Here is a 12,807-nt window from a genome sequence, read left to right as displayed (position 1 = left end):
AATAGTTATGTGGAGGAAAATGTATCCCTTGAGGTATCTCAGGAATTTCTTGGTGAGAGAATTCCTCATGCTCTTGTTGAGGTCCATGATCTCTTGTTTGCTCCATCCTTTTCTTAGTGATGGGCTTGTCCTCTTCAATGAGGATGTCTCCCTCTATGTCAATTCCAGCAGAATTGCAGAGGTGACAAATGAGGTGAGGAAAGACTAACATTGCCAAAGTGGAGGACTTGTCAGCCACCTTGTAGAGTTCTTGAGGTATAATCTCATGAACTTCCACTTCCTCCCCCATCATGATACTATGGATCATGATGGCCCGGTCTATAGTAACTTCAGACCAGTTGCTAGTAGGAATAATTGAGCGTTGAATGAACTCCAACCATCCTCTAGCTACAGGCTTAAGGTCCAGTCTTCTCAATTGAACCGGCTTGCCTCTTGAGTCAACTTTCCATTGAGCTCCTTCCACACATATGTCCATGAGGACTTGGTCCAACCGTTGATCAAAGTTGACCTTTCTAGTGTAGGGGCGTGCGTTTTCTTCCATCATTGGCAAGTTGAACGCCAGCCTTACATTTTCCGGACTGAAATCTAAGTATTTCCCCATGGTAAGCCAATGCTTTGGATTCGGGTTCACACTTTGATCATGGTTCCTAGTGATCCATGCATTTGCATAGAACTCTTGAACCATTAAGATCCCGACTTGTTGAATGGGGTTGGTGAGAACTTCCCAACCTCTTCTTCGGATCTCATGTCGGATCTCCGGATACTCATTCTTTTTGAGCTTGAAAGGAACCTCGGGAATCGCTTTCTTCTTGGCCACAACTTCATAGAAGTGGTCTTGATGGACCTTTGAGATGAATCTCTCCATCTCTCATGACTCAGAGGTGGAAGCAATTGCCTTCCCTTTCCTCTTTCTTGAGGTTTCTCTGGTCTTAGGTGCCATTGATGGTTATAGAAAAACAAAAAGCTATGCTTTTACCACACCAAACTTAAAATATTTGCTCGTCCCCGAGCAAAAGAAGAAAGAAAGAAGGAGAAAAAGAAGAAAAATGGAGGAGAGGGAGAGAGGTGTGTATTCAGCCAAGGGGAAGAAGAGAGGGTTGTGTTGTGTGAAAATGAAGAATGAATGAAGGGTTTATATAGGAGTGGGGGTTTAGGGTTCGGCCATTAGGGTTGGATTTGGGAGGGAAAAGAATTTGAATTTTGGAGGTAGGTGGGTTTTTTTGGGGAAGAGAGGATGGATGTGAATGGTGAAGAGGTGATGGGGAAGAGTGATTGAGGTGATTGGTGAAGGGTATTTGTGGAAGAGAGTTATGAAAAGGTGTAAAGAGGAGAGAAGAAGAGGTGGGGATCCTGTGGGGTCCATAGATCCTGAGGGGATCTTGTGGGGTCCACAGATCCAGTGGGGTCAAGGACTTAACATCGCTGCTCCAATTAGGCGTGTAAAATGCCTTTAGCATGCATGTCTGGCGTTAACGTCAGCTTGCTGCTTGTTTTTGGTGTTAAACGCCCAAATGTAGCCTGTTTCTGGCGTTTAACGCCACTTCCATGCTCTGTTCTGTCGTTAAACGCCAGTTTGGTGCTTGTTTCTGGCGTTTAACGCCAGCTTGATGCTTCTTTCTGGCGTTAAACGCCAGTTTGATGCTTCTTACTGGCGTTTAAACGCCAGTAAGTTCTTCCTCCAAGGTGAGCTGTTTTTAAAGCTGTTTTTCATTCTGTTTTTTATTTTTCAGTAGTTTTTGTGACTCCACATGATCATCAACCTAAAAAAACATAAAATAATAATAGAAAATAAAATAGATATAATTAAATAACATTGGGTTTCCTCCCAACAAGCGCTTCTTTAATGTCAATAGCTTGACAGTGAGCTCCCATGGAGCCTCACAGATGTTCAGAGCATTGTTGGAACCTCCCAACACCAAACTTAGAGTTTGAATGTGGGGGTTCAACACCAAACTTAGAGTTTGACTGTGGGGGTTTTGGTTGACTCTGCAGTGAGAGAAGCTTTTCATGCTTCCTCTCCATGGTTACAGAAGGAGATCCTTGAGTTTTAAACACAAGGTTGTCCTCATTCAGTTGAATGACCAATTCTCCTCTGTCCACATCAATCACAGCTCTTGCTGTGGCTAGGAAGGGTATTCCAAGGATGATGGATTCATCCTCATCCTTCCCAGTGTCTAGGATTATGAAATCAGCAAGGATGTAAAAGCCTTCAACCTTTACTAACACGTCCTCTACTTACCCATAAGCCTGTTTTCTTGAGTTGTCTGCCATCTCTAATGAGATTCTGGCAGCTTGCACCTCAAAGATCCCTAGTTTCTCCATTACAGAGAGTGGCATTAAGTTTATTCCTGACCCCAGGTCACACAGAGCCTTCTCAAAGGTCATGGTACCTATGTTACAGGAAATTAGGAATTTACCAGGATCCTGTTTCTTTTGAGGTAATTTCTGCCTATCCAATGCATTTAGTTCATTGGTGAGCAAGGGAGGTTCATCTTCCCAAGTCTCATTACCAAATAATTTGGCATTCAGCTTCAAGATTGCACCAAGGTACTTAGCAACTTGCTCTTCAGTAATGTCTTCATCCTCTTCAGAGGATGAATACTCATCAGAGCTCATGAAGGGCAGAAGGAGGTTCAATGGAATCTCTATGGTCTCTAGATGAGCCTCAGATTCCTTTGGTTCCTCAAAGGAAAACTCCTTATTGGTCACTGAGCGTCCCAGGAGGTCTTCCTCACTAGGATTCACGTCCTCCTCCTCCATTTTGGGTTCGGCCACACCAAGTAAGGTAATGGCCTTGCACTCTCTTTTTGGATTCTCTTCTGTATTGCTTGGGAGAGTACTAGGAGGAGTTTCAGTGACCCTTTTACTCAGCTGGCCCACTTGTGCCTCCAAATTTCTAATGAAAGACCTTGTTTCATTCATGAAACTTAAAGTGGCCTTAGATAGATCAGAGACTATATTTGCTAAGCTAGATGGATTCTGCTCAAAATTCTCTGTTTGTTGCTGAGTGGATGATGGAAAAGGCTTGCTATTGCTAAACCTGTTTCTTCCACCATTATTAAAGCCTTGTTGAGGCTTTTTTTGATCTTTCCATGAGAAATTTAGATGATTTCTCCATGAGGGATTATAGGTATTTCCATAGGGTTCTCAGGATCATAAGCTTCTTCTTCAGAAGATGCCTCTTGAGTACTGTTGGATGCAGCTTGCAATCCATTCAGACTCTGAGAAATCATATTGACTTGCTGAGTCAATATTTTATTCTGAGCCAATATGGCATTCAGAGTATCAATTTCAAGAACTCCCTTCTTCTGAGGCGTCCCATTACTCACAGGATTCCTTTCAGAAGTGTACATGAACTGATTATTTGCAACCATGTCAATGAGTTCTTGAGCTTCTGCAGGCGTTTTCTTTAGGTGAATGGATCCACCTGTAGAATGGTCCAATGACATCTTTGATAATTCAGATAGATCATCATAGAATATATCCAGGATGGTCCATTCTGAAAGTATGTCAGAAGGACACTTTTTGGTCAGTTGCTTATATCTCTCCCAAGCTTCATAGAGGGATTCACCTTCTTTCTGTTTGAAGGTTTGAAAATCCACTCTAAGCTTGCTAAGCTTTTGAGGAGGAAAGAACTTGGCTAAGAAAGCCGTGACCAGCTTATCCCAAGAGTTCAGGCTATCTTTAGGTTGAGAGTCCAACCATATTCTAGCTCTGTCTCTTACAGCAAACGGAAAAAGAATAAGCCTGTAGACCTCGGAGTCAAACCCATTGGTCTTTAACAGTATCACAGATCTGCAAGAACTCAGTTAAGAACTGAAAAGGATCTTCTGATGGAAGTCTATGAAACTTGCAATTCTGTTGCATAAGAGAAACTAATTGAGACTTTAGCTCAAAATTGTTTGCTCCAATGGCAGCGATTGAGATGCTTCTTCCATGCAAGTTGGAATTTGGTGCAGTAAAGTCACCAAGCATCTTCCTTGTACCTCCACCATTATTATTGGTTTCGGCCATCTCAACTTCTTTTTCGAAAATTTCAGTAAAGTCCTCTTCAGAGTGTTGTGTTTTAACTTCTCTTAGCTTTCTCTTCAGAGTCCTTTCAGGTTCCGGATCAGCTTCAACAAGAATGTTCTTATCTTTGTTCCTACTCATGTGAAAAAGAAGAGAACAGAAAAGAAGAGGAATCCTCTATGTCACAGTATAGAGATTCCTTTATGTGAGTAGAAGAAGAAAAGAATAGAAGAAGAAAAATTCGAACACCAAGAGGAAGAGAGGGTTCGAATTTTGAGATGAAGAGAAGTGTTAGTAAATAAATAAATAATTAAAAGGAGATGAGAGAGGGAAGAATTTTCGAAAATAATTGAAAAGAAAAGAAAAATATTTTTTGTTTTTAATTTAAAATTAAAGTTAAAATTCGAAAATTCAGAAAGGAAAATAAAATTAAATCAAATTAAAATTTAAAACAAATAGTTAATTAAAAAGGAATTTTGAAAAAGAGGAAGGTGATTTTTGAAAATCAGAGAGAGAATTAGTTAGGTAGTTTTGAAAAAGATATGATTGAAATAGTAAACCTTTAAAATCAAACAAAAAGTTAAGTAGTTAATTGAAAAAGATTTGAAAATCAATTTGAAAAGATAAGAGGTTAGAAAAGATTTTGAAATTGATTTTGAAAAAGATGTGATTGACATTTATTTTGAAAAAGATTTAAAAAGGAAATTAAAAAGATTTGATTTTTGAAAATTAAAGTTGATTACTTGACTAACAAGAAACAAAAAGATATGATTTTAAAATTTAAAGATTGAACCTTTCTTAATAAGCAAGTAACAAACTTAAAAATTTTTGAATCATTCACATTAATTGTTAGTAAAGATTTTGAAATTATGAACAAGATAAGAAAAAGATTTTTGAAAATTAATTTGAAATTTTCGAAAATCATAAAAGAAAAATGAAAAAGATTTGATTTTTGAAAAAGATTTGAAAAAGATAGAATTTTTTTAAATTGAAATTTTGATTTGACTCATAAGAAACAACTAGATTTTAAAAATTTTTGAAAAAGTCAACTTAAATATTCGAATTTTATGAGAAGAAAAAGGGAAAGATATTTTTTTTTTATTTTTGAATTTTTAATGATGAAAGAGAAAAACAACCAAGAGACTCAAAACATGAAAATTATGAATCAAAACACATGATGCATGCAAGAACACTTATGAATGTCAAGATGAACACCAAGAACACTTTGAAGATCTCAAGATGAACATCAAGACTTATTTTTGAAAATTTTTAAGAAAAGAAAAACATGCAAGACACCAAACTTAGAAATTTTCAATGTTGAGACATTAATAATTCAAAAATGCATATGAGAAACAAGAAAAGACACAAAACAAGAAATTTTAAAGATCAAACAAGAAGACTTACCAAGAATAACTTGAAGATCATGAAGAATGCAATGCATGGATTTTCGAAAAATGCAAGAAAGAGATAAACATGCAATTGACACCAAACTTAAAAACTGACACAAGACTTAAACAAGAAACATCAAATTATTTTTTTGATTTTTATGATTTTATTAAAATTTTTTTTAATTTTCGAAAATTATTTTGGGCAAAACGAAAAAGGAAAAAAAAATTTTGTATTATTTTCGAAAATAAGAAATAAAAAAGCTTAAAAATAAAATAAAATTACCTAATCTGAGCAACAAGATGAACTGTCAGTTGTCCAAACTCGAACAATCCCCGGCAACGGCGCCAAAAACTTGGTGCTCGGAATGTAATTCACACACTTTGTCACAACTTCGCACAACTAACCAGCAAGTGCACTGGGTCGTCCAAGTAATAAACCTTACGTGAGTAAGGGTCGATCCCACGGAGATTGTCAGTTTAAAGCAAGCTATGGTCACCTTGTAAATCTCAGTCAGGCGGATTCAAATGGTTATGGTGAATTGATAATAAAAATATGAATAAAATATAGGATAGAGGTACTTATGTAATTCATTGGTGAGAATTTCAGATAAGCGTATGCAGATGCTTTGTTCCTTCTGATTCTCTGCTTTCCTATTGTCTTCATCCAATCCTTCATACTCCTTTCCATGGCAAGCGTTATGTAGGGCATCACCATCGTCAATGGCTACATCCCATCCTCTCAGTGAAAATGGTCCAAAATGCGCTGTCACAGCACGGCTATTCATCTGTCAGTTCTCGATCATACTGGAATAGGATTCAGTAATCCTTTTGCGTCTGTCACTACGCCCAGCACTCGCGAGTTTGAAGCTCGTCACAGCCATCCCTTCCCAGATCCTACTTGGAATACCACAGACAAGGTTTAGACTTTTCGGATCTCAAGAATGGCCGCCAATAATTCTAGCCTATACCACGAAGACTCTGATCTCATGAAATGGAGGGCTCGGTTGTCAGGCGAGGCAACCATGCGTCATGAACCAGGAGGCTAAGAGATACGCACTCAAGCTATCGCAAGTAGAACAGAAGTGGTTGTCAGGCACACGTTTATAGGTGAGAATGATGATGAGTGTCACAGATCATCACCTTCCTCAAGTTGAAGAACAAGTGTATATCTTAGATAAAAAATAGGCTTGAATTGAATAGAAAAACAATAGTACCTCGCATTAATTCATGAGGAACAGCAGAGCTCCACACCTTAATCTATGGTATGTAGAAACTCTACCATTGAAAATACATAAGTGATAATGGTCCAGGCATGGCCGAATGGCCAGCCCCCATAAAGGTCTAAGATAGCATAAAACTTATCAAAGATGTCTAATACAATAGTAAAAGGTCTTATTTATATCAGACTAGTTACTAGGGTTTACAGAAATGAGTAAATGATGCAAAAATCTACTTCAGGGGCCCACTTGGTGTGTGCTTGGGCTGAGCATTGAGCTTTACACGTGTAGAGGCTTCTCTTGGAATTGAACACCAGTTTGTAACCTGTTTCTGGCATTTAACTCCACTTTACAACCTGTTTCTGGCGTTTAACTCCAGAATAGGGCAGGAAGCTGGCGTTGAACGCCAGTTTGCATCGTCTAAACTCGGGCAAAGTATAGACTATTATTAATTGCTGGAAAGCCCTAGATGTCTATTTTCCAACGCAATTGAGGGCGTGCCAGTTGGAGTTCTGTAGCTCCAGAAAATCCACTTTGAGTGCAGAGAGGTCAGAATCCAACAGCATCTGCAGTCCTTCTTCAACCTCTGAATCTGATTTTTGCTCAAGTCCCTCAATTTCAGCCAGAAAATACCTGAAATCACAGAAAAATACATAAACTCATAGTAAAGTCCAGAAATGTGATTTTTATTTAAAAACTAATAAAAATATATTAAAAACTAACTAAATCATACTAAAAACTATGTAAAAATAATGCCAAAAAGCGTATAAATTATCCGCTCATCAGTGCCCGATTTTCAATTCTAAATTATTTGTATCCTTTCAAAACAATTAAATCAATTTTCAAAATCTTATTTTCTGAAATACACAGTACTGGACAGACTAGAGCTGGTACTCCAGCTTAAGCACCAGTACGCATTTTTACAAAAACTTTTCGAAAAAGATATATTTTCCAACTCAGAAAAATTCATCGAAATCGAATTTCACCTTTCTATTTCAAATTAAAACTTCTAAATTTTGAATCTACTCTGGGCACTTAAAAATTATTATTTTATTAAAACGGTTATGCTGGTTCTTACATTCTCCCCTCCTAATAAAATTTTCGCCCTCGAAAATTCGAATCACGCGATATATCTTCCTCGAAGCGTCTTACCGTGTCGATGTTCCCTCTCGCTTTCCATTGCGTCACTCTGATTATTTGTCACTAAGAGTCCGACTCACTCCACTACCTTGAACAGAGATGTTCCTTTAAATCAAATACCGCTTTTGTAATATTTTTCAAAAGCTTCAAAATAAGTTCAATCTAAACCTTTTTAATGTCAAAGCTTTTTCAAAAGATTCAAAAATTATTTCTTCGTAAATCAATTAGTTTATATCATGATTTTCTTAAATTCATTAAAATCCTTAAATCATAACTTTTCAATTTGAATCCCTTTTTGATAAGTCAAATGTCAAACCAAATTCACAAATTAAGAAAATCTCGGAACTCACTTTTTCTATAAACCAAATTATTCAAACTAAAAGTTTTGACTTAGTTTCAAAACCAATTCATTTAAACCAAAGTTCCAAACCAGATTTGAAAATCCTTCTAAACCTTAAATCTGCAAAAGCGTCAGTTGGTACTTTCATTGCCACCAGTGCTGACCCGCACCCATCACCTATACAGGGAGCCGACAAGATTTCTAGTCATGCCCGATAACCATTTCGGCACGTCCACTCTGATTATCGTCATTAAGAATCCAGATTACTCAGCTACATGCATCAAAAGCCTCCTTCTCCATCGGTCCCTCTAACAAATCTCTAAGTCCGACCAAACTTACGACAACCTTCCATAGGATAAAACTAAGCCAACTGGGTCCTAATAACATATCACAACAACTTTATGTGCTTACCTCTTATCAGCGGATCCGATTCCGTCGCCTCTCTTGCATTCATAGTGAAATCTCGGTTTGGTTGCTGACTCCTTTCCACATCTCGGTTCCTCCCTCGACGGCAGTCCTTAACAAGGTGCCCTGGCAATCCGCAAGTATAGCATCGACCATTTTTCTTTGCCATGTGGAACTGAGCATTGTCGTTTCTTCTGAAATCCCCTTGACCTCAAAGATGCTGAGGAGTGTGTCCATTTCTCTTAAAGTTCTGTTCCCTTGGTCTAAGGTAATCGCCACGTCCTCGATTAGTGTTTCCTCCATGAGTGTCCCTTGACGAGGCTACCGTCTTTGCATATTCCTCAACCACTCTCGCCTTGTTTACAAGATCGGAGAAGTTCCGAATCTCCAAAGGAGCAACAGCAGCCATGATGTTATCCTTCAAGCCCCTTTGATACTTAATGCACTTCCAACTTTCATAGATCTCTGGGGTACCTGACACGCCCTAGAGAACCTACAGAGCTCCTCAAATTGGCTAGTATAGTCCACCACAGACAAGGAACCTTGTTTCAGCTGCATAAGCTCCATCTCCTTCGCTTCCCTAGCAGATTCAAGAAAGTACTTCTTGTAGAAAGCTGTTTGGGATACATCCCAAGGGATTTCTACATTCGGAAGTCGTAGCAACTGGCACTCTCCTTGCCACCAATGCTGAGCCTCTCCCAAAAGCTGATACGCAGTAAATTCTACATACTGGTTGTTCGAAACATGCTGTGCTTGTAACGCATGCTCCATGGCCTGGAACCAATTATCTGCTTCTGTAGGGTTGATTGAACCTCTGAAACTTGGTGGATGAACCTTGAGAAAAGTAGCCAAGGTCATCAGAGCACCTCCCATGTTATCACCATTTCCTTCCACATTATCGTTCCGTTTCCATCTCCGTTTCCGTTTCCAGCTTGTTGGCCTAACCTCTGCACAGCTTGCAGAGTCGCAACAGCATTTGCCTCCATGGTATTTGCAAGATTCGCCATTGCCGCCATGAACTTGACATGGTTATCGGCCGGTTGCTCATTCCTACTCTCTCCTCGTGAACGCGTACGACCTTGTCCGCGAATGTCCATTAGGGTTCCTGTCTACACCAATCAATCGATATCAAGGTGATCAGTATCAATATAAAAAGCCTAGTGTTTCAATTATCCCTAAACGGCACTCACAAACAAGCATGCTATGCATATATCAAACAGATAACCTAAATAGCATGAAAGAAAAAGACACAGAGTATGCAATAAAGCATAATCGGTCCATTCCTTAGGCTCACGAGAATGAACCGCTCTGATACCACTAAATATAACACCCTAATTACCCTAAGCCTTACCTCAAGCCGTAAAGAAAATGTTAATCAAAGGTTATGACAAATCTATGACTTATACATAAATATATATATAGAAAGAGTAATATTTCTAGAAGCCCGATGAAGAAAATAAGCTCAAAAATGGAATTACAAAGCACGAACGTTCACACGAAACTACAAGCATAAAAGACAAGACCCACTATGTGAGATAGCAAGATATATGTAGTTATATAAGAGTATAATAATCATACGATACTAGTCTAAGCCTGCGGAGTTTAGACCGACTAATTAAATACACACATATAGAGTTTTGAAAGTAAAATAGCTTATACAGTATCTCTCCCTCAAAGTAAGCCTCTAAGGCAAAATAAATACAAAAGTGAGATTACTAAGAAAATAAATCAAAGGACTCCAAAACATGATAAAGATCCTCGGGTCTGTAACCGTCAAGCAACTCACCGAGGTGGGTTGCAACCTGCATCTGAAAAATAACAACAGAATATGGTATGAGAACCAGAGGTTCTCAGTATGGTAACAGTGCCCAATAATGTAAGATATAAGGTTCCCAGACGCCGAAGGTAATCCTAGAACTTCACATCGATACAGAATATCCAAGCCTTAACAAAATAAATAACTTAAACCATAAACCGTAAACAGGGTTATCTAAACTTAGGAAATTTCTAACTAATACTAAACCACACTGCTGTATCCCACAGCCTTCGCCAGCCTACCCTCCATGCGACCCCATCGCCACCGCCTATCTATCCTCCTCAGCACCAGACAATCACAGATAATGCACGCAAGTAAAACAAAGATAGTATTCATATATAACAAGTAATTCAACAAGCAAGTAGATATATTATAAAAGTAGGCAAACTCAAGTAATCAAAGCAAACAAACATATAAGAGATGCATATGATGAATACCTATCCCATTGGCTCGTGATATCACTTGTCGGTCTATAAATGCCAATCCGACACATCCTTCCAGATGTAGCTTTTCTGCCACGCCCACAAATATAGTGCCGGACACACTCTATTCACCCACGAATATAGTGCCTAGCACACTCTTGTAGCAGAAAAGATTATCAATCATAATTCAATCCCAGGGACATAATACCATGCACACTATCATACTTAACCCAAGGATATAGTGCCTGACATACTCTCAACATTCAACAAGATCATCATTCCTCTTTAAGCTACCACCACACTTAACCCAAGGATATAGTGCCTGGCACACTCTCAACATTCATCAAGATCATCATTCCTTTTTGTGTCCTCAACTCATCACACCCATCATCAATTCATAATTCCCATTTCGAACTCATTAGTTCATCAGTTTCTCAATTTGTTGTCAGTAATCACCAAGTTCACTACTCTTCCTTCTCTCTCAACCAAACTCATCCTCAATACACCAAAAACCTAAACCTCCGTTCTCTAACTTTTCAAGGTAATACCCAGATAATTCACCCAAGACCTTCTCTATGTTTAACATTCAAAAACAAGCCAAAAAGTCTTAAATAGGTGTCACAGAAGTTTACAAGCTTGTTGGGAAGGTGGAATAGTTAAAAACAAGATTTTAGTTGAAAAACAGAGCATGTGCGTACGCACAAGGGTGTGCGTGCGCACGCCCAGGAGATTTTTAAGATGTGTGTGTACGCATAGAGGTGTGCGTACGCACAAGTGTAAAATTTTCCAACTCTGTTCGCTCGCACAAGGCGTGCGAACGCCCTCAACAGAGTGCACATTCCAACGTGTGCGTGCGCACAGGTCACAGCTTGCAAAATTTCGCTGGTTATGTGTGCGCACAGGTCGTGCTAGTGCACTTAACAGCAAGCCTTCCCCTGTGTGTGCGTGTGCACAGGTTCAAAAACTCACAGGGGTGTGCGTGCGCACGGGGGTGTGCATGCAGACATAAAATATCCCAATTACACCATTCAACACCATCAAAACCCTTAATCATCAACATCCAAAACCATATAAACACTCATAATCATCATCAACCAACAACAACATCAACAACCACTACAAATCCTCATCAATTTCAATAACTATCACTAAACAATGTCTAACATTAACCAAATCTATCTAAATGTTTATTCCTCACATTATCCTTATAAAACTCACATCCTCCTACAATAGTCATCAAAATCAACATTCATACTCCTCATCAATTAACCTCAATATTAGCAATCATTATCAACATTCATATTATCACAATCAACATACACACTCATCAACATCAACCAATATTATAATATATCATTAACACCAATAACCCTCATACCCCTTATCAACCTCCCACTCATCATCAATATCATCAATCCCTCATCAACAACCAATAAATCACAACATTCTTCATCCACCTCCATACAACTTATCATCAAACATCAAATTTACATACAATTAAACATACACTCAAACATTCAATCCTATCTTAAGGTCAATGATGAGCGAGAATTTGTCATTGATTCAGAATTTCTCAAAATAGAAATCATTCGTCGTAAGTATAGCCAAATCAACAACTAACTCTCAACATCAAAGTTTAATTCAAAAAATAAGTCACAATACAAAACAAATAACCGAGAGTTTGAATTCCCGGGTCGTTCTCCCTAGGGATTGCAATGAAGTGTCATATTATTGGCTATGAGGAAAAGCATGGGGTTTTGATTGCAAGTGACAAGAAAATTAGAAGGCAAGAAAGTAAAGAAGCATGCAAGGAATTAAAGCTCAAAGCAAGTAAATCAAAAATGTAATTCAAGTGGCAAAAAGGAGGAATTCTTAGCAAGGATTGGGAGTTAAGGATCCCTATCATAATCATAGACCACAAACATGATAATTGCTAAGAATTAATCCCAATTAGTCTATCCTAACATCGAGAATAAGTCAAAAGGGCATAATTGATCTCAATCCACAAGTCCTAATCAACTCACTAATTAACTTAGTGAAAGATTAGCGTTAGTGGAAACTAAACCAA

General features: G+C 38.4%; 1 non-coding gene across 1 annotated transcript; it reads left to right on the top strand.

Annotated features, from left to right (window-relative positions):
* Positions 1-3,507: 3,507 nt before the first annotated feature.
* On the top strand, positions 3,508-3,611 carry LOC112752626 (small nucleolar RNA R71). Its single transcript, XR_003177053.1, has one exon. It is a non-coding gene; the product is annotated as a small nucleolar RNA R71 (small nucleolar RNA).
* Positions 3,612-12,807: the final 9,196 nt, after the last annotated feature.

Source organism: Arachis hypogaea, chromosome 15 (assembly GCF_003086295.3).
Source record: "Arachis hypogaea cultivar Tifrunner chromosome 15, arahy.Tifrunner.gnm2.J5K5, whole genome shotgun sequence".
In the NCBI taxonomy this organism is placed as follows: Eukaryota; Viridiplantae; Streptophyta; class Magnoliopsida; order Fabales; family Fabaceae; genus Arachis; species Arachis hypogaea.
The sequence above is the reverse complement of the archived record's forward strand: the minus strand, read 5'-3'. Positions and strand labels throughout refer to the sequence as shown.